Raw genomic sequence first — 22038 nt, forward strand, 5'->3', positions numbered from 1 at the left:
TTACTACTGGTTCTGTGGGCGCGGCTTGGTGGGCGTGGCAGGGGAAGGATACTGCAAAATCTCCATTCCCACCCCACTCTGGGGCCAGCCAGAAGTGGTATTTGCCAGTTCTCCGAACTACTCAAAATGTCCGCTACCGGTTCTCCAGAACCTGTCAGAACCTGCTGAATTTCACACCTGGACTGGTGATATCTAAATTTGATAAATAAATGTTTTGTCACACAGAAGTCTGTAAAGACTGGCTCCCGTAGATTTCAATCACGTTTGGGTAGATTCCAGTTGCACATTTGGGCAACTTTCTTCATGTTAAGAAGATCTCTGAATTTTAGTCCTATTAGAATTCTTAGTGTATGAGATAATACATTTTAGGCTTTGGAAGTGGGTGGAAAGAAAGAAGTTTTGAGGAATGGTTATTACTGGGTGACTTACTTCAGGACACAACGTGTCTTGACTGGCCCTGATCCAGGATCGTTGCAAAAAATTGTTTGTTGTTATTCAAAGCACTATTTCTTCATTTATCCCATAGGATGACAGCTAAAGTCAAAAGAGTTAAATAAAGAGGACAAGAAAGTGCGATGCACATTATTCATTACCAAAAGCTTTAACCAACAGAGCCAGGCAACAAGGAATACAAAATAATAATAATGACATAAATAATAAAAAAATAAAATAAGTAAATGAAGAAGCAGTCTTTTTCTGTGACCAGCAACCTTTTCCCAATCCAAATAGAATCCAACTTCATCACTCAGAATGATTAAATCATTTCTAGTCTGTTACCAATTCAACGTTTCTTAGTCTATTGCTATGGTCCAAACAACCTCATAGAGTGTGGCATTTCCTTACTCGGGGCTCTAAATAATGATTTAAGAAGTATGACTTTCCATTCAGTTTTGGAAATCTTGGTTAAGAATACCTCAACCCTATGTCATCCATCTCCTTGGTCCTAGGGTTTGTTTGTTTTTCATAGTTTAATACAATTTAAGTGTGTTTCTATTTATCTTTTTACTATTTGAAAGCCTCCCAGAGTTGCCTTATTGGGAGATAGATAGGCACCTGTTCTGACCCCCCCCCTCCACGCCTGTGAATAAACCAGAACACAGGCTTGGCTGTTTGTCACTGTTTAATTACTGAGATAATGAATCCTTTGGCTGAGGGCCCAGACAACTCACGTTCAATGGAGCAACCCAGATAATTCAAAATGAAGCAATGCAGATAGTCCAAACAAACAGATTTTCTTAACTACTACTTTGAATGGTTGTTTCCTGCAAATGTCCCCTCCCAACACCTCACCTATAATCTCTCTTGGGAGGGGCCAATCCACAACCACCTTAATCATCTTCTGTGAGTCTGTCTATGGAGTGGCTGCTTCCGTTTCTCAGCCCTTCTCAATCTAGCATCAGGGACAAACTGCCTTTGATCCTCCCCACTGCTCCATGCCTCAAGCGCCTTCTGGTGGCCAACCAGCCTCTCTGGTCCCTGCTCTGAGTCTGAACCCTGCACAGGGTCCTCCACATTGTCCAGGGCAGACTCAAATGATCCCTCACTATCCGAGTCCATCAGCAGCTCAACCGGATCTTGCTGAGCCACAACTGACACCATATAAATTCATTCATTCAATCACTCACTCAATCAATCAATCAATCAATCTCTTCAAAAATTAATCTTGAGCTATTTAGATTCTTAATGCTGCATAGCTTTGCAGGTTACCATATTCAGAAAGACATTACACAAAGGTCAATCCTCTTTTCAAGACCATAGTTAACACAGTACATTGTGTTAAGGCAAGGATGCAACCAAACTCAGTCCATCAACTTCTTTATAGTCCCCTCATCTCACAAGACTCTAGTTGATATGTTTCCCTCCTTTTTTTTGCGCATATTGTTTTTTCTTCTTCCCACATTTCTTCTTCAGCAATTGTTTTATGAATAATAAAACAAAACAAAAAGGCAAATGAAATTCTCAACACAAAACAACTGGGAATAAACTGGCTGGCGTCCACATTAATTTCCATCTGCCCAATTTATAATTAAAGGTCCATCTACAAAATGTTGCAAAACACTCTAGGCTAGTTAAATATTTGAAAATTAGACTCAATAGTCTCATCATTATCTTACATTATTGTCTTATGTTCACAGGTCTATATGGAAATGATCCTGTTTGATTTTTTTTCTCTAACAGACCCTTACTCATCCACTAATAGATGTTAACCCAAGGAAAATCCATTGTACATTGATTTCCCTTGCTTTTGACAAATGTAGCTTTCCCCTACTTTCAAAATCATTCCTGTAATTTTGAACAGAAGATTAGAGATATACAACAAGTCATGATTTTGTAGTCCTTGGGCACCTATAACATATACTCTAAAATATACTTAACTTTCAGAAATGGAAAAGTGAAATCCTCCCCAAATACATGATTTTCAACTAATTAACTAATTAGTTGATTTATTTAATTTTATGTATATCCCACCACAATCCCAAAAGACTCACAGTGGTTAGCTGGATTTACAGTAATAGCCAAACATTAGTGGTTAGTTGAAAATTATAAACATATAAAATTGAATAAAACATGACCAGCAGCCATCAATTTATAAAATTCCATCCAAGGTAGCAAAATGCCCCAAATGCCATCTGGAGGAATCCATTTTCAGCTACTTCCAAAACTCAATTCAAGTGAAAATTGGCCTAATTCCATTGGGATGCCATTCCAAAATCTCAGCATCTCAACGTCTCAGCTAATCCTCTCTAAAATGAAAAATCACCAGGAAACAAATGAAACTGGTCAGACTGATTCCAGCAGGAGAATGTAGACATCCTGAAGTTCAATTAGTCCCACAACATAAAAGTCCCTTGGCGATCAAGAGCAGCAGTTTCCATTTCCCCCAAAAATCAAATGCTAACTAGAGCAGGGCTCAGAGCATGGGTGCAATGCTCTCCCACCAGCAACTTCCAACTAACACTGGAAGTCACGGCACTTTGGACCATCTGAAGCTTTTGAGTGGTCTTTATAAGCAGCTCCATTTAGAATGGAGTCTCAGTTGGGAGTAAAAGGGACATAAGCCATAATACCACCATATCCTCTCACCTGAGGTAGAACCCAAGGTGATGTGCCAGCTGAACTTGAGCAAGGATCCTATTGACCACAGTCTCCACCTGCTGTTCCTGCAAGAGCTGCGAAACCAGTCGGATCTTCAAGTTACTTCTTCTTCAGCCCTGATCCCAAAGCTGTTTATGAGCTGAAACCCCTGCTAAGCAGATTGCTGCCCTTGTTCAACCAAGTTTTGTTATATACACCAAACGTGCCTGTTCGCCAATCACCAAATCATGAATGGATATGGTTTTTTATTACAGACAGACCTAGTCAAGTTCATCTGCCCAAGAGTAATTGCATCCATTGACACAATTTAACTTCGACAGCAGATACCAGAACAACAGCTGGCAGAGCAGAACTTCCATTTATAGGTTTATGGTATGGTGGAGCTCCAGAATGCCAGTTTAAAAGCCCTCCCTCTTCTCCTTCAGGATATGATTCAGTTCATTTTACAATGTTATCACCCTCCTGACCATGGCTGTCACTCTTCCCTCTCCTAAAAGTTGAAAGTGTGGTTCCTTCCTACTGAAGATCTCCTGCTTTCAGCTTGTATCAGCAAACATTGATAAATCTTTACTTTTAGCTGTTTGGTGAAGGGTGGACAGATATGTACATATTGGAGACCTTGTGCTCAAGCTCTGTTTAAAAATCAATAGAACTCAAAGAGGTGGAAAATTATCAATAGATGCAACCCCTTTGAAAAAGCAATGGGAGAACTTTGAAGCGCTTGGGGAGAAAGGTCAACTACCAATATATGGTAAAATTATACACAGGTCAATATAGTAAGGAAACATGCTTGTTATTGATTATGCCGCATTGTTTCCATGTGATATAACCTAAACAGATAGACCTGACTGCAGTTCCTGGAATGCCCATGGGTAGTTAAGTGTGAACATCATAAATCTCCTTTTCTTCTCTACTCACAACCACACTATGGTACACAATAGGCCTGCAGCAAAGCTACATTTCATTTATTCCAGCAAGAGATGGGCTGTGCCCAAGTCATGGGCATTATTTCAATGGCATCGAACATTATTTCCAATTATGAGGAATGCTGGGAGATTGAGTGCAGCATTAATAAGAGAGACAATAACCCCACCTCTAGTTCAGGAAGTTCAGGAACTGAAGAAAAATAAGACATGTCGAACATCTAAGAACCCATTGGAAAACTACCCTCTGGGGAATTTTCTTTTCATTAGCACTTCCTGGAATGACTACCTGATCATGCAATATTAGATCTTATGCACAATAGTAAAACATTGCTTCTGCACATGCGCAGAAGCAAAAAACAAGATAGTGGCGCCTACGGCGGCACCAATAGAACCAGTTTGGGGGCGTGGCCCAGTGGGTTACTACCTACTCAGCCGAACTGGGCCAAACCGGTAGGAACCCACCTCTGATGTAGACAGACAGACATAGATATAGATGATATAGATCAAGGGTGTCAAACTCAAGGCCTGCGGACCAGATCGGCCTGTGGAGTACTTAGACCCCACTAGAGGTGGGGGTATTGTCTCTCCAGGGCTGTCCTGGAAATAATGAAGGACCAGCCCACAGTTGTTCTTCCAGCAAAAATGGAGCTCGGGAGGGCAGCATGCCCAAACTCCATTTTTGCTGGCAGAGGGTTGCAGGAGGCTGTCCCAGCTGAAAATGGAACTTGGGGGGACCATGTGTGGCTCCCCTGAGCTCCGTTTCCATTGGCAGAGGGTTGCAGGAGGCCATCCCAGCTGAAAACAGAGCTTGGGAGCCCGTTTTCTCTGGCAGAGAGTTGCAGGAGGCCATCCCAGCTGAAAACAGAGCTTGGGATCCCGTTTTCTCTGGCAGAGGGTTGCAGGAGGCCATCCCAGCTGAAAGCAGAGCTTGGGAGCCCGTTTTCTCTGGCAGAGGGTTGCAGGAGGCCATCCCAGCTGAAAACAGAGCTTGGGATCCCGTTTTCTCTGGCAGAGAGTTGCAGGAGGCCATCCCAGCTGAAAACAGAGCTTGGGATCCCGTTTTCTCTGGCAAAGGGTTGCAGGAGGCCATCCCAGCTGAAAACAGAGCTTGGGATCCCGTTTTCTCTGGCAGAGGGTTGCAGGAGGTCATCCCAGCTGAAAACAGAGCTTGGGAGCCCGTTTTCTCTGGCAGAGGGTTGCAGGAGGTCATCCCAGCTGAAAACAGAGCTTGGGAGCCCGTTTTCTCTGGCAGAGGGTTGCAGGAGGTCATCCCAGCTGAAAACAGAGCTTGGGATCCTGTTTTCTCTGGCAGAGGGTTGCAGGAGGCCATCCCCGCTGAAAACAGAGCTCGGGAGCCCGTTGTCTCTGGCAGAGGGTTGCAGGAGGCCATCCCAGCTGAAAACAGAGCTTGGGAGCCCGTTTTCTTTGACAGAGCCCTCGGGCCACCACAGGCTCCCACGACACAAGTGATGTCAAGTTGGGCATGCCCTCCCTGGTCACACCCATCCTGGCCCCCCGTGGTCAAGCACAACCCTGATGCAGCCCCCAATGAAATCGAGTTTGACATTCCAGGAAGGGCTAACCCCTGATATAGATAGACAAACAGAGTAGATTTTTGAGAAAAGGACATATTAATCAGACCATTCCATCATTAGTTCCTCTGAGAGTAAACTCTTTGTGTATTTAGGCTTTTAGATTACAGATCTCTTAAATGTTGTGATGGACTTTTTGAATTTGATTTCCCATTTAAAATGTCTTCCCAGTTTAGCAATGGCTGCCGAATCCTTCTGAGCCCAAATCACGCTATCTATATTCATAAAGCCTACCCATCAATATGGAAGAGTTGATAATCTCAATTTCTTTCCTTCAAATGACCTTCAAGCAAGTCATTTCTATAGCTCCTGGCTAGTCCATCCCCAAGATATGGGCATTTTTTCAAAGGTTTCCAAGTCTTGCGGATTTGAAAGCTTTTAGTGCTATGGTGTGCATCTCTGTTTAGGTAGACAGTCTCTCAAAATCTAAAATTAATAGCCCTTATTGGCAGAATGACTCAGGAAGCTGCTGCATTTCTAACAAGACAAGCCTGATTTATCTCATCTGCAGTAATTAAGGCTGCTTTTTCTTACTCCTTCTGCCATTGCAGGAGAGATTTAAAAGTAGCACAACTGCACTACCATTAAAAGGAGGTGGGAAAAGCACTGCTAGCTAGGACGTTTCATATTGCATTTCTATATTCATGCAGCCCCAGGCTATCATTGAGCTCTTAGCAACCGTAACCAGCCAGGTAGACTTACCAAATCTGGAGCTTGAGGCTGAAGCTGGCTTGCATGTTTGAAGAACAAGCTACAGGAGGTAACACCCAATGCTGCATTTGCCCTATTCATCTTGCAGAGCAGCTGCTGGAAATGGCCCAGAAAACAGCTTGAAAAACGCCCGGGAAATAGTCTGGAAAATAACCTGAAAGAAGCCCAAAATTGCCCCCCAAAACAGCCCAAAAACGGCCCTAAACAACCTCTGTTTTGGGGGCATTTTGGGGGGCATTTTCAGGCCGCTTTCCACAGCCAACAAAGACCAGCTGGCCAGCATGCAAGTGCGCATCAGAAACCAGAAGAGAAGCTGGCAAAGGTGCATGTGCCCATGGGGAGGGCTCTGTATCCACCTCTGGCATGTCTGCCATAGGTTCGCCATCACAGCACTAGACCAGTGGTTCTCAACCTGTGGGTCGGGACCCCTTTGGGGGTCGAATGACCCTTTCACCGGGGTCACCTAAGTCCATCGGAAAACACATATTTTCGATGGTCTTAGGAACCGAGACACCAATTTTATGGTTGGGGGGTCACCACAACATGAGGAGCTGTATTAAAGGGTCATGGCATTGGGAAGGTTGAGAACCAACCCTCACCAGACCAAACTGGAACCTTGAGGGAAATTCCAGTGGAACAATGCTCTTGCCAATTGGTCAGGGACAAATTGAAGATATCAAATGTGTTTATTTTATTTATAGAGCCACTCAATTCAACAGTGTGACTCTGAGTGGTGTATCGCAAGGAACAATCAATACACTCCAAAGGACCACATAACACTAAAAACAGCCAAAATATAACATAAACAATGGCAGCAAAAACAATGATAAAACAACCAGCAGCAAACTCTCTTCAGCCGGATCCAAAGGCCTGGAAGTGAGAAGAGTTGCAGGCCTGCTGTATATTGGGGAGAGATTGTCCTGGGACACAAAAGCAACTATAGAAAAGGCACAATGTTTAAGTCAATGGTGGATTCCGGATCCCGTTGCAACCGGTACGGTGCAATGAGGCCGGGTGTCCCCCACATGAACATGTGCAGTGCATGCATGCATACTTACCACCCGCGATGCTCCACGACGCTCCAGCTGCTCAGTGGAGCATTGCACAGGCACAGTACGCTCCGTGCGTGTAAGCCCTGTAAACCTCAAATACCGGTAAGAAGCACGGGTGGGTGGGCAGCCCTCTGGAGCAGCATACCGGAACGGTACCTGGTGCTTCCGGCAGGCACCGGTTCGCCCGTACCAGAGCGTACCGGTCGTAACCCACCACTAGTTCAGGTCCTATGAGATGGCGAGGTTTAGTAGAGGAAAACTGGAGTTTGCCCAATGCTATAAATTCTAAAAATTCTCTATTGCTATAAATCAGTTCAAACAATGAGGCTGGACTACTGGCACCTACGTAGCTCTGAAACAGACCCATTTACTTATATTAGCAACCAGATAGTGATTTCTGTGTGTATTAAGTCACTACTTGCTATCACTATACTGGCCATCAAGCCACTACTTGCTCCTGATTTGATGTGTTGAAACATTTTTTTTTTTGCCAAATTCTGTTTTTGTTAATTGCTTGGGAAATAATTAACTACGCAAGGAATAACCATATTTATCCTTTTTATTTATTTATTTTCACATTTTCTAAAATGGAAGACTAAAAAGGACACTAAATTCACCTTGTTTCTTTTCTAAACACTTTCAGAAATTGGTGCTTTTCTGCTACAAGAAAACCTTTCCATCAATATGTTTTATAGCCCTGGGTGAGGTTCTTTTCAATCTTTAGCAAAAGATGTTTCAAATAGGTATGTAAGTACTTTTTTAAAAAAATAGAATAAACAGGGAAAGGATGGTTAACATTTTAATTTTAGAAAGCTGTAAATAGACTAAGGGTCCGGATAAATTTGGAATAAAGTTTTGGAATTAATTATAAAAAAAAATCCTTGCCATGGGAAAATGCTTTTGTTTGGAATTCTTTAAAAAAACATAAAATAAGACTTTTAAAAATGAAAATGCAAGAAAGAGCTAGAAGGGATGAACGACTACAGTTCCTAAACTCATCTTGCAAAATATTTTAACGTTAGACTTATTGAAGAACATTTATGAGCAATGAACCCAGAAGTTAATTTTAAGAGTGTCTGATTATGCTCAAAAGATGTTATGAAACAAGTTACATTCCTATTTTTTCTTTCTTTTATATTTTTGCTCCTATTTTTTATTTTCTATATATTCTATTATTCTCTTTATTATTTTGTTTTGTTTTGTATTACTTTTAACTGTAATTATTTATTGTCTTCAAACCTTGACTCCTGGCAACTTACTAGACATGTCCCTGGAGTATTCTTGGCAAGATTTCATAAGTGATTTGCCATTGCCTCCTTCCTAGGGCAGACAGCAAGTGACTGGCCCAAGTTCACCCAGCTGGCTTTTTGCCTAAACCAGAACTAAAACTCACAGTCTTCCAGTTTCCAACCTGCTGCCTTAACCATTACACCAAACTGGCTCTCAAAAATTATTAGGATAGAAATAATGAAGAAATGTCCCATATTTGGGGGAGTATAAGATGCACTTTACTCCCCCGCCCTAAAAGAGGGTGAAAATTTGAGTGCATCTTATACTCCGAATGTAGTCCCACCCACCATTCGGCCCCCACCATTCGGCCTCCACACTTGCGTTTTAGACCTATTCCAGACTGTAGGGATTGCCACAGACCATCGCCCCCTCCGTGGCTTGCATTTTTGGCCTCTGCGACTCATGTTTTCAGCCTCTGAACACTCAGTTTGAGACCCGTTCAAGGCTGCGGGGATCACCAGAGCACATCACTACTGATTGCTGCCTCGGTGCATCGGGGTTTTGGCCTCCGCACCAGTGGTGGTTTGCAGTCGGTACGTCCCGGTACGGTGCTCTGGAGGGCCCAAGTGCCCGCCCATGCTCCTTACCTGTTCTTTAAGCTTTTGGCGCTTCCGTGCAAACGCATGGCATTTACAGCACCTGCACGACTCTCCGCCAAGCAGTTGGAGCATTGCGGAAGCTTGTGGAAGCGTCATTTGATGCTACAATGCATGTGTGTGCTGTGCACATGTGCAAATGCGCCGTGCGCATGCATGTGGGTGACTCCGGGGCCATTCCAACCAGTACGGAATCCGGAATCCAGAACCCACCACTGCTCCGCACGTCCCATTTGTGGCTTCTGTGCATTGCATTTTCAAGCGGCGAGTGGAGGCGATGTGCTTTGGTGATCCCCGCAGCCTTGAATGGGTCTCAAATGGAGCGTTTAGCGGCTGATAACACGAGGCGCCGAGGCCAAAATGGAAACCCAGAACAGCTGCTGTCTTGTCTCACTGCTTCCATGCTTCACCTGCTTTACTCACTGGAGCTCCCTGCGACAATCAGCTGTGTTTTTGAAGCTGATTTTTGAAGCATCAGCCCCAGCGAGGCGCATGCATGCTCAAAACCAGTGAACTAATGTGCAGAAGATGACCAGGCTGTTTGCTAAGGACACTAGCTAGATGAGTACCGATGGATGCTGGTAGGCAGAGGCAGAATTTTTTTTTCTTATCTTCCTCCCCAAAAAGTAAGGTGCAGCTTATACTCTGAAAAATATGGGTATATATCTCTCCATTTTTTTCAATTAAAACATTTTTTGCCAGTGCATTCAGTGGATTGAAATAGTTTTAAAGCAACCATGTAATCAGTTTAAATCCAGTCTCCCCTCCCCAAATCCTCTTTCAGCCATATGAATGTGAGATTGGAACATTTTAGATCTTTGGAATCCATGATGAATGTGATCCAGTGGGAATCATTTCCTTATGAGGAGAGAGAGGAGAAGGAGAGAGGAAGGGGAAGTTGAGAAGTGAAGAATGACAGAGGGATGAAAGGAGGTAGGGAGGAGGAGGAGAGGGGGAGAAGAAAGTGATGGATAAGGTACAAATATGGTGTATGGAGAACAGAAGAGCCAATAATTGTTTTTGGGAGTTGATGGTAAGATGAATTGATGTAAACATTTAATAATACAATATGATGTTGGCTTTGTAATAGTATGCATGTGATTATGTATTTTGAAAATGAAGAAATAAAAAACTTTATAATAAAAAAAAGGAATCATTTCCTTATTGGTGGGAGAATTTACAAGTTCTTAGTGAAGTTGTCTTTTAGATGTCTGGGAACTCCAGCCCCCACCATCAATTTTGATCTCAGTTTGTTCTCTTCAACCCAAAGATGGGTGAAAACCACTTTCCCAACCTACACTATTTTAAGAACACAGTTTTATTTCCATTTTAATCAGCCCGTGGGGCATTTTAAATAATTTGGCATGTAACCATATTTGAGTATATTAATTACTTGGGGCTAGTAGCTCAGCGGGAAAAAGTTTGGATACATCAAATCAATAATTGATTTAACACTTATTTTAGACATTTTGTACAGTCTCTAGTCACTTCTGCCGTTGCTTTAATATATGATATGCTGCAATTATGCTTAGTGGTTTTATGTCAGGAGAAAATCAGAGGAGCAATCAAGTATCTTTGCATCTAATTCTGACTAAATGAACACTTAAATATAGAGATTTCCCTCCCCCCTGTAATTACATTGTAAGTATTAAAAAAACAGGATAGATTTAAGATATAATAACTTCGACTCTGGCTTTGTCAATGTTGATTTCAGGAACTTTTCATATTTTTCTAATCACCTATGGCCCATGACCACAATAGCCGAAAGAGAGCAGAGTGCCCTTAATATCCAAGCCAAACTTGCGTGCAAGTTTTACATTCTCATACTTGCTTGGATTTGTTCCAGCAGTGAACAGAGATGCTGGAGGACATCAATTATGCATGCTTCTTCTATTATAAATGGAGACAGAGAAGGAAGAAATTGTGCTTTTTTCTCTTTATCCTAGTTTTCTCTTTCCTTCTTTAAGGAGGCTTCAGTGCCATTCATGGGAATCTAACCAGTAAAAGGAACTGGAACCACCTGCTCTCTTGAAGCTTCTTGGATGTCCCTCAACAGACATGTTCTGTAGCTGTAGAATTTTAACTGAATCATTGTAAAACTGTGGAGGGGGGGGGGGGGGGATGCACAATACACCAGACAGCAAAGTCCCATTCGGGAACAGAAACTGGGCTTACTCAGATCACACAAAGATCTAACCATTTCTGACAGTTTTGTTATGGGTAAAGAATGGGGCCACTCTTCCCGCATACTGTGGTACTTATGGGTTATTTAACAGAAAGTACAGTTGCCTGTGGGAACAAACCAAATAATTTTATTAAGTAGGTAGGAAATCTCATATATGATTAACTTAGTTTCAGAGTGTGAATACATTCATAGATACTCTTGGTTAATATCTCCCCATCACACCAGAACAAGGACAGTTTTTCTTGAATGCCATCACTCTGCTAAACAACTAATTTCCACAACAATGTCCAACTATTTACTAAGTGTCAGCCTCTGTTTCACTATTTGCTTTTGGCTACCATTGAAACGGGGAGGGGAGGGCTGGTATTTGGGAGGGGAAGTTTTAGTACAGGAGAGATTGTAAAAAGGGAGTTTTGGTCTCACCGTCTACTGCGCATGTTGAAGATTAGTGCTTGGTGTCGGTCAAGGCCAACTGTCCGCATACCTTCCTGATGATGCTCCTTGAAGATGGAACTCACATGACACCTAAGGGATTTACAGATTGGACAGTGGGATGAGGGTTACCAGGGGGAGGAGGTTGGTCACATATTGATATGTATGATTCCACATGCTTTTGCCTCAGACCTTGCTTTGCTTAGCTGCTATCTTTTCATAACCAGTAAAAGCACTCTTAATTCTGCAAAATGGAGTTAAGTGGTTTCTTTCTTGGTTGCTGAGGGAGGCCGCCTTGACACTAAGACTGTATTACCATTATTCTTCTCATCCTTCCTATTACCTATTTCCTCCCACTTAAGACTATAACTTTGGTGCTTGTATCTTTATGATTAAATTGCTTTATTTGCTTTCCTAGTATGATTTGATTGCTTATTTAGCATCATATGACTACCACTAAGTGTTGTACCTTGGACACACAAGGAATTTGTCTTTGGTGCATATGCTCTCAGTGTACATTTTAAACACACTCATCAAGAAATGATTCTTGATGAGTGTATTTTTCGTTTTTAAATACACTCATCAAGAAATGATTCTTGATGAGTGTATTTAATATGTATACTGAGAGCACATGCACCAAAGACAAATTCCTTGAGTGTCCAATCACACTTAGCCAATAAAGAATTATATTTGAGAGATGGGGGGAGGGAGAGGGAGAGAGGGGGGAGAGAGGGAGAGGGAGAGAAAGGGAGAGAGAGAGAGAGAGAGAGAGAGAGAGAGAGAGAGAGAGAGAGAGAGAGAGAGAGCATTGAGGATAAAACATCTAAGTGTGCTGGTGTAAGTTTCCTGCTGTGTGACATTACAAAAATTGGGAAAGGCAGGTCATGAGCTCTTTATAGCAGAGATGTGAGGTGTTAATTCTACCCTGTTCATATGAAGATCCAGAGTCCCCTGGTTGATGCCATTCTAGGGCTTAATCTAGATCTATTAAGTGGGGAACACCCTCACGAACTATATCAGATGTAGTTTGAGTCAAGAACAGGGGATTCTAGCAATACAAGTGAAGGTGCTGTCTCACTCCTTTATATTTAAGACAGCACTTTAACCAGCAAAGCCTCAAACAGTCCTTAATAGTAATATATCTAAGCTTTAACGGGAGAGGTACATTTGCAGTTGAATGTAGAACCTATAGATCTTATGAATTTTCACCAAACTATTTCTAAAGAAGGGGCACCCTCATATATACAACACTGTGTGTTGTAAAATATAGGGGAAACCATTTGTCTGAAATGGTACAGAGTTTTCTGCTTGAACAGGGGTGGGACTAGATCTCCAAGGTCATTTCCAATTCTGTTATTCTCTCCATTCAAAGCTTAACTCTAACTGATACACCAGTGGAAAAGGAAATCACATCTCTGCTGATGAAATAATATCATCACATATGGTAGGATCGATGTTTGTTTAGTTTTGAGAGCTATTTTTAGGATAAAACTCTACTGGTGACTTAATGCACCTATTTTCTTTTGTTTCCCCTTGAAAACCAGCACTGCAATCTTAAGGAGTTTCAAAGAGAGGTTCATGGACCACAGTTATCCACCTCGCTCCAGAAGGATGGCTGAGAAAAGCAAATTGCGTAGTAATCATAGTCATCTTACAATCAGTGTAGCCTCTCGCAAACACTAAACTGCCAGCTGAAAATGAGCTGTTCCTTTAAGACAATGTTTAAATAAAATATCCATGTCCAAGAACAAAGCCACAGGATCCCTAATGGAAGGAGAAAGATTGCAAGAGTTGGAACTTGTTGGCCTATTCTCCATTTGTGTTATTAATAAAATACCTCTGAGTATGCAAGATGAAAGAAATTGATCCATCAAAATGGAGCTAATTTTATTATAGAGATGACATCTTCTGAAAGCTGATTGCCTGAAGGGTGGCTGTTTAATATAAAGAAACACGTTCATTTGCAGAAATGAAGAAATTTCTCTTTAATTCTCGGTTGGTTCACTCCTTGATTAGTTTCCATTCATGGTCTTCAGGTGCTTTGAAAAATAGCTTGACCCTCTTCTTTGTGGCAGTCCCACAAATATTGGAACACTGCTATAATATCAACCCCTAGCCCTTCTTTTCATTAAACTAGACATACCCAATTCTTTTTTTTTTTTTTTTTTTTTTTTTTTTTTTTTTGTAATAAAATTTTATTGGTTTTTCAAAATTTATAGGGAAAAGGGTAAATGGACAGGTATACAAATTTTGGCAGTTGCAAAGTGTGTGAGGCCCCCCTCCCTCCATACCCATAGCGTACATTTATATATAATGCATTAGTATATAATTGATTATAATCAGCATATTAGTTCTATTATTAAATTCAATCAAATTAAACATTACAATATAAAATCCAAATATAATTCCATTTTCACTTTCGGTCAATTTATAATAATATGATTTTCATATTTATTTCTGTGATCTGAGTCTTCTTGCTATTGCCCCATCTCCCTCCACTGGCAGAGCTCTGGCCCCTCCCGTGTCCTGCGTGTCCGTTGTAGTGTCTGGTGGTTTCTCTAGGAGTGTTTTATTTTTTTCCGTAAAGGCCTGCGCCTCTATGGGTGAATTAATTCTGATTCTTGTCTCCTCCCAGAATATCAGCATACCTTCAGGCATCAACCATCTAAACCACACCCCTTTCTGGTATAATTTATTCGCTAATTGCGAATAATTTTTTCTTTTTTCTCTAATCTTCTTAGGGATCTGCTTCAGAATGGTTATCTCCATATCATGATATGTCAATGCTTGCCCCCTTTGTACACCCAGAATTTCATCTCTTGTGGTTTTTCTAAGGAATTTAATGTGAACCTCCCTGGGTAAATTGTGTGTTCTAGCATAAGCTGAGTTCACTCTATAAACCAGATCTATATCCCACCCCATCTGTTGTTTTTCTTTGTGTGTATAGTCAGCCAGAATGTTTGTCATGATGTCCCTTATATTTTCCCCATCTTCTTCTATAACATTTTGAAATCTAAGATAATAGGACATTCTCTCAAATTCTAATTTCATCTGTTGGATGTCAAGATCTTTGTTCCCTTTCTGCACAGCTTCCACCACCCCCCTCACCTCCTCCACCCCCCCTTCCACAAAATTCAGTCTTTGTGAGTTCTTATATATTTGGGCTTGATTTTCTTTAATTTCATCTTTCATTTCCCTTAACTGTTTCTTGATTTCCTCCTGGCCCGACATACCCAATTCTTATGGCTTAGCCAACAAAGGATAGGCTACAAGTGAGCTGAAGGCCTCCATAAAGTCTTCCATCCAGAAAATGTTGCCTCAACCTTTCAGAAGGACATTTGACACATGTTTGGGGGGATCTTTTCTTCTTGGACTGGGCCTGCAGCCATGTTGTAAGGAATGACAGCACAGGTAGACTTATATATATGTTCCTCTTGGCTTCTAGATGCTTGCTAAGAAAGGATTTTTTTTAAATGACCATCAGATAATTACTATTTCTTATACACTAACTAACACGCTCTGATGCTAAGGAGTTCTACTCCCCCTCCCTACCTGAAAAGAACTCTGTTCCAACTGCCACTTGCCTCACATTCCGTTACCTCAGTTCAAACTGGCAGATGTTCCACTCCTTCTCTCAGGAGCAGTCTGGGGCTCCTTACAGTAGTAAACATCAGTACCTCACCAAAATGTCTATGCAATCCACCTATGGAACTGCTTCCGGACTCAAGATGACATGAGTGATATTCCCTTATATGTTTTAATCACCGACCACCACTGAGCCAACTGATTGAACTGGTGTGACCTGGATTTGTCCTGCATTGCCCAATCACATAATTTTGTCACAAAGCATGGATATCCAGCTAGTAAACAATAAATCAGCTTAAGAACTTTTTTTCCCTTTTAATAAGGAATTCAGGTGTCTGTTGAGACAGAACTGCATCAAATTTCATGAAGAAAAAAGAGGGAAAGAGATGCTCAAGAGAACTCTTTATTTTGAGAAGAAGAAGCAAATCTTCCTAATACAGCTCATTGTACCTGAGTACAGCACTTAGCAATAGAACAGAATATGTGTTGATTAAGGAAAACAAAAGGAAGGAAAGAGATAAATGGTAGGAATGGTAAACCTTGTAATTTGAAGACATAGAAAGCATCAGGTTGCCCCTTTTGGGGCTGATAAGATTATTGGGTGTATAGGAAGCATTCCTGCACATATCGCAACCCCCCTTTTGCAGATTCTTCGTGTCACTGCCATTTTTCAGCCACTTTAGTTGACAAGGGATGAGAGGGGGAGCAAAATTGTTATTAGCAAAAGAGGCACATCCCTACTCATCATTTATTTAAAGCAAATTTTTATCCTGCCAGATTGGCAGAAAGAAATATAATTAACGGCCCTCTATTGCCCCTTGGGAAAAAAAATAAGCTACTATGCAATGCAAATTGACAAGTGTGCAAATTTTGCAAACCTACAGTCTTTAGTAAAAAATCTAAGACTCAACCATCCTGGAGACTTAGCAATAAGAATTATTTCAAGGCATGCAAGCAATGGGATGATTAGGCAATCTTTTGGCAGTAACAGTTTAAAAGAAAATAACATTTAATCCACTAACAGTCACCTGATTCAGGCAAAGAAGCCAGGCTTACTACTGCAGAAAATCCCATGAAAGGGTTACTGCAGCTAACTAGTTTCTGAATCTTAAGAAATTTTAAAGCTTTTAATAAAACTGAATCCTCTTAGATACATTACCTTAGGGAAAATGACTGAAATATAACAAAGATTCATTTTATTGGTGGGAGGGAGGGAGAGAGAGGGGGGAGGGAGAGAGAGAGAGAAGGAGGGGGAGGAGGGGGAGAAGAATAGTAATTGTCAAGAAGCATACATTTTATGTGGTATGCATGGATAGCACTTGAAGTATGACCACAATTGGGAACAGAATTTATATTGCTAAGCAAGGCAGTTAGATGAATCACACACAACTTCAAGATCTTTTTACAATACAATAGCAGAGTTAAAAGGGACCTTGGGGGTCTTCTAGTCCAACCCTCTGCCTAGGCAGGAAACCCTATACCGTTTCAGACAAATGTCTATCCAACATCTTCTTAAAGACTTCCAGTGTTGGGGCATTCACAACTTCTGGAGGCAACCTGTTCTATTGATTAATTGTTCTAACTGTCAGGAAATTTCTCTTCAGTTCTGAGTTGCTTCTCTCCTTGATTAGTTTCCACCTATTGCGTCTTGTTCTACCCTCAGGTGCCTTGGAGAATAGTTTGACTCCCTCTTCTTTGTGGCAACCCCTGAGATATTGGAACACTGCTATCATGTCTCCCCTAGTCCTTCTTTTCATTAAACTAGACATACCCAGTTCCTGCAACCGTTCTTCATATGTTTTAGTCTCCAGTCCCCTAATCCTCTTTGTTGCGCTTCTCGGCAGTCTTTCTAGAGTCTCCACATCTTTTCTACATCGTGGAGACCAAAACTGAATGCAGTATTCCACGTGTGGCCTTACCAAGGCATAATAAGGTGGTATTTGCAGGGCCAGTCAGAGGTGGTATTTGCCGGTTCTCCAAACTATTCAAAATTTCCGCTACCAGTTCACCAGAACCAGCCAGAACCAGCTGAATATCATCTCTGCCTTGAATCCTGAGCTGTATTCAAGAATATTCAAGAAATAAAGAGTTGGCACATCATCTCCCTCTCTTCAGAGATAGGAATGGGGCAAAGTAACTTCTTCTTCTTTTGATTCCTCCGCCCTCAATAAAATGTTTGCCAGGTATGCACTTTGGATCCAAGACAATGATAAGTTTTTTAAAGAACAATTCAAAAAGATAAGATGAGGAACTATAAAAGATGGATGAAACCTCAAGGAAAGCATCTGAGCTGAAGGCAAGGCAGGAGCCAGATCCTGGAAGCAATCCAGATCGGAAGCTAAGAGGAAAGAATACTCCAAGGAATATAGTAGAATGCGTCAGAAATAGCAAGATTCTGCTGCTTAGGAAAGAAGTTGACCCAATTTAAAGCCCTTTGTGATTCTCACTCATCTGGAAGGAACACGTGGTTAGCGTGGGCAGCGAGAGTTATTCCCAAGTGAAGAAATTGCTTGATTCCCCAGCTCGTCTGCATTGCTCAGAACAGAGAGAATGTGCATATATTGTAACTGCCGATTTTCAGCTTGGCCATTCCTGACACAACAAAAGAGTTTTATTACATTGATGGACTACGGCAAGCAGCAGCACTTTGAAGCATACTAGATGTACATAGAGATAGGCAAACAAGTCCATCAAGGACTGCCCCCCGCCCCAGATGAATGGAAAAACATTGCAATTAGTGTTAGTCAATGGTGATAGATGGCACCAGGACTTGGTGGTCACCTTTTGTCCTTGATTGTTTTACTTGTTGTTCCTCCTAGTCAGGAAACTGTCAGGGGAAGAGCAAACAACTCTTTCCAGGGCTTTTGAGATCAATATCCAGGTTCTTGGTGCTCTCTTGAACTTGGTTGTTTTCTTGCAGACATTTCATTATCAAACTCGGTGGGAAGATAACAGGAATCCATGTACCTTTGGCATATAGCCATGCCGGCCACATGACCATGGAAATTGTCTTCAGACAATGCTAGCTCCCTCGGCCAAGAAGTGAGCAGTGATCAGCACCTTAGAGCACAGATGACGAACCTTTTCGGCACCGAATGTCCAAACATGCACATGTGTGCATGTGTGTGCATGCACCAGAGCACCAGAAACCCAAAGACCAGGTGACCAGTGTGCATGCACACCAGCACATGCATGCTGGTAACCAGAAAAGCAGCTTGCGACAGTGCATGTGCCCTCAGAGAGAGCTCTGCATCGGTGATGAGATTCAAAAAAAATTACTACCAGTTCTGTGGGTGTGGCTTTGTGGGTGTGGCTTTGTGGGCGTGGCAGGGGAAGGATACTGCAAAATCCAAATTCTCTCCTCACCCCACTAACCTGCTTTCCAGCTCCATTCTCCTGTTCAGGACAACAAAAGAAGATCAGCTGGGAGCTGGGAGCTGGGAGCTGGGAGCTGGGAGCTGGGAGGCAGCAGGGTGGGGTGGGGTGGGGGGCATGCCTATTTGCCGGTTCTACGGACTACTCAAAATTCCCGCTAGCGATTCTCCAGAACCTGTCAGAACTGGCAGAATTCCATCTCTGCTCTGTGTGCATGGCATGCAATGCTATAGGTTCGCCATCATGGCCTCAGAGATGTCTAATAGGGAAATCTTTACCTTTTAAAAGCATAACTAGGGCATTGATGCTAATGAAACATCTGCAAGAAAACAACCAAGCTCAGAGGGCACCAAGGACTCATCAGTTCAATCCTGAGCTACAAATGTTCCCTTTTAGCAATCGGTGAACCACATTTATCCTGTAGGTCTTTGGTAGCTTATTTTTATTTTGTATGTGTTGGGCAGGGGATACAAAGAATGTGTGAAGGGCTAAACTCATCAAAGGACTGGTATTTTTGGTGGCAGCCAAAGATTCCTTTCCATGATTCGTTGTCTCTTTGATGCTGTGGTTTAAGGGGAAATGAAATCCCACACGTGATAAGGTCCATTTCTAGACCCCAGGTATTAAGGGTTGCCCTGTCTCAGGAGGCGCACTTTATCATTCTAAGAATAAACAAATTTACAGCCATAATTAGAATGACAACACCTATTTGCAATGCAAAAGACACCGGAGAATTGCAACCCTAGCAGAGTTTGCTTTTCTCAATCATTTATAAAGGTTTGCAGCTGATTAATGGTGATGATGCTTTTTAAAAATTTATTCAACCAGCTAACACAAAACTCTGGGGTTGTCCTATGGTGCTGGCCTTGTAAACGTCTAACAATGAATGGATTCCTCTCTAAATTTTGTTCTCTATATTTGGACTCTACATTTTTCTCCTTAACTAGAAATGTAGAACTTGTCCAGAGATTTAAAAGACAGCAAATTTGCTGATGCCAGCGTGAAATGGCACAGTTTACATTGATCTTTCTTTGGTTTTTTTAAAAAAAAATCTATATACACACAGATTTATGAGAGATGCTTCTGAAACTGATGTTTCTGAAATCTACATACAAAAGGGCAAACTTATACATTAAAAAGCACTTACTTTGGGGAAAATGCTCATAACAATTATGAAATCTGTATTAATGAGTTATTTAGGAGATTTACATTAAAACTGGATATATTAAGGGAAGCTATTTTCAGTAAGCCACCGAAGCTTGCAAATGAGAATGGATATGCCTTCTTTTTTTCATAGATCTTTAAGAAATCTATTAAAAATGTCAACAGGGCAGTGCATTTACAGATGCTGTGCATTTACAGATGCTGTGCATTTACAGATAATAAATCCACAAGATTTAAACTTGTTCACATAAGTTAAATCAATCTGTTCCTGGGCAAGCATTTGTGACTGGAGAGACAGTTCATTAGCTGGATGTAGTAGTGATGGTTTATGTGACAGGCACATCTAACACTGAAAAGAAGGGTAGCTGCGAAATGATCTTTGGTCCAGTGTGAGTGGAAAGCATTGCAATCGCTAGCAACTTCTGAGTGTTCTTTCCATTTTACACCAACTCTCATTTAAACCACAGCTTCTTAGGCCTAACAATAAGGAACTTACTCTGTTTATTTAAAAACATTGAAATGCTGTGTTTAATTATTGTCTCATCCTTGTCAACTTCCTCTTCACCCTCTTTAAAAAGGTGAAAAGCACCTGAGGCAAGAAACAATGGATAGAAATCGGTCAATGAGATATTCAACCTAGAACTAAGGAGAAATCAACCAATGGAACAGAAACTGCCTTCAGAAGTTCTGGGTTCTCTATCCCTGGAGGCTTTCAAGAAGAGACTGGGCAGCCACTTGTCAAAAATGTTATGGGGTCTCCTATTTGAGCAGGGGGTTGGACTAGATGACCTCCAAGGTCCCTTCCAAATCTGTTACTCTGTTCTTTATTTTCCAGGCAAATTCTTCTTCTTTAATAGATTGCCTGTATATATGTGTATATGAGACCCACTTTGGTGTAGTGGTTAAGGAATCATGTTAGAATCCAGGAGACCATGAGTTCTAGTCCTGTTTTAGGCATGAAGGCTTCTGGGTGATTTTGGCCAGTCACTTTCTTTCAGTCCTGGAAAGGAGGTACTGGCAAACCGCTTGTAAAATCTTGCCAATAAAACTGCAGGGACTTGTCCAAATGAGCCAAGGTGTCACAGTACTGCAGGTTACTTCTGCTGATCACCAGCTGCCAGCAGTTTGGCAGTTCGAATCTCACCAGCTCAGGTTTGGCTCAGCCTTCCATCCTTCCGAGGTGGGTAAAATGAGGACCCAGATTGTTGGGGGCAATACGCTGACATTGTAGACCGCTTAGAGAGGGCTGTAAAGCGCTATGAAGTGGTATATAAGTCCAAGTGCTATTGCTATTGCTAAATAGTCACCCAGAGTCAACTCTGACTCAAAAGTGCACACATACACACACACACACACACACACACACACAACCCCACACATACACATAATGTAAATGGAAAGAAAAACATTTCAGATTAAAACAAAAAACAAAAACAATATAGGGGGGAAAGCTGATTTGTCCATCGTTGGTCATAAGCTGAAATGACTTCTTTTGTAACCAGAAATTGCCAAGGTTTAATCTAGGGAATTTTATGCAGAATATGAAGATAATTGGGTCAAAACTGTAATTATGAGCAGAAAAACTGTTTTTACTATAACAGTTTTTCCTACGTTTCTTGCACCAGGTTGCAACATGCAAAAAAATTCTTTGTTTGATTCCAGGTTGACATTGGCTTCTTGGCTCACCATTTCGCCACCTGACCGGACCTGTGGTGTTGTCTGAGGTGGCCTTGTGTTCAAGGCAGCAGGTGTCTAACCCTTTGAATGCAAATTGATCGCATTTCCTTTTTGTACGCTGAACCACTTCAGTGTTCAGCGCATTAAGACAGATGAATATGCCTTTTCCATGGGAACAGCCTTGGGAGAGCTGTAAAAAGATAATCTATAATATATTTTGTTCAACTGCCAAGACCGTGTGACACTGAAGAGCAAACATCAGCATTTTGTGGAATATTTTATAAAACATCTATGCTTGATTATTCCTGAAATGGATTGATCCGACATATTACTCTACTTTATCTCAAGCATAATTCT

The sequence above is a fragment of the Natrix helvetica genome (assembly GCF_964273705.1).
Source record: "Natrix helvetica genome assembly, chromosome: 8".
In the NCBI taxonomy this organism is placed as follows: domain Eukaryota; kingdom Metazoa; phylum Chordata; class Lepidosauria; order Squamata; family Natricidae; genus Natrix; species Natrix helvetica.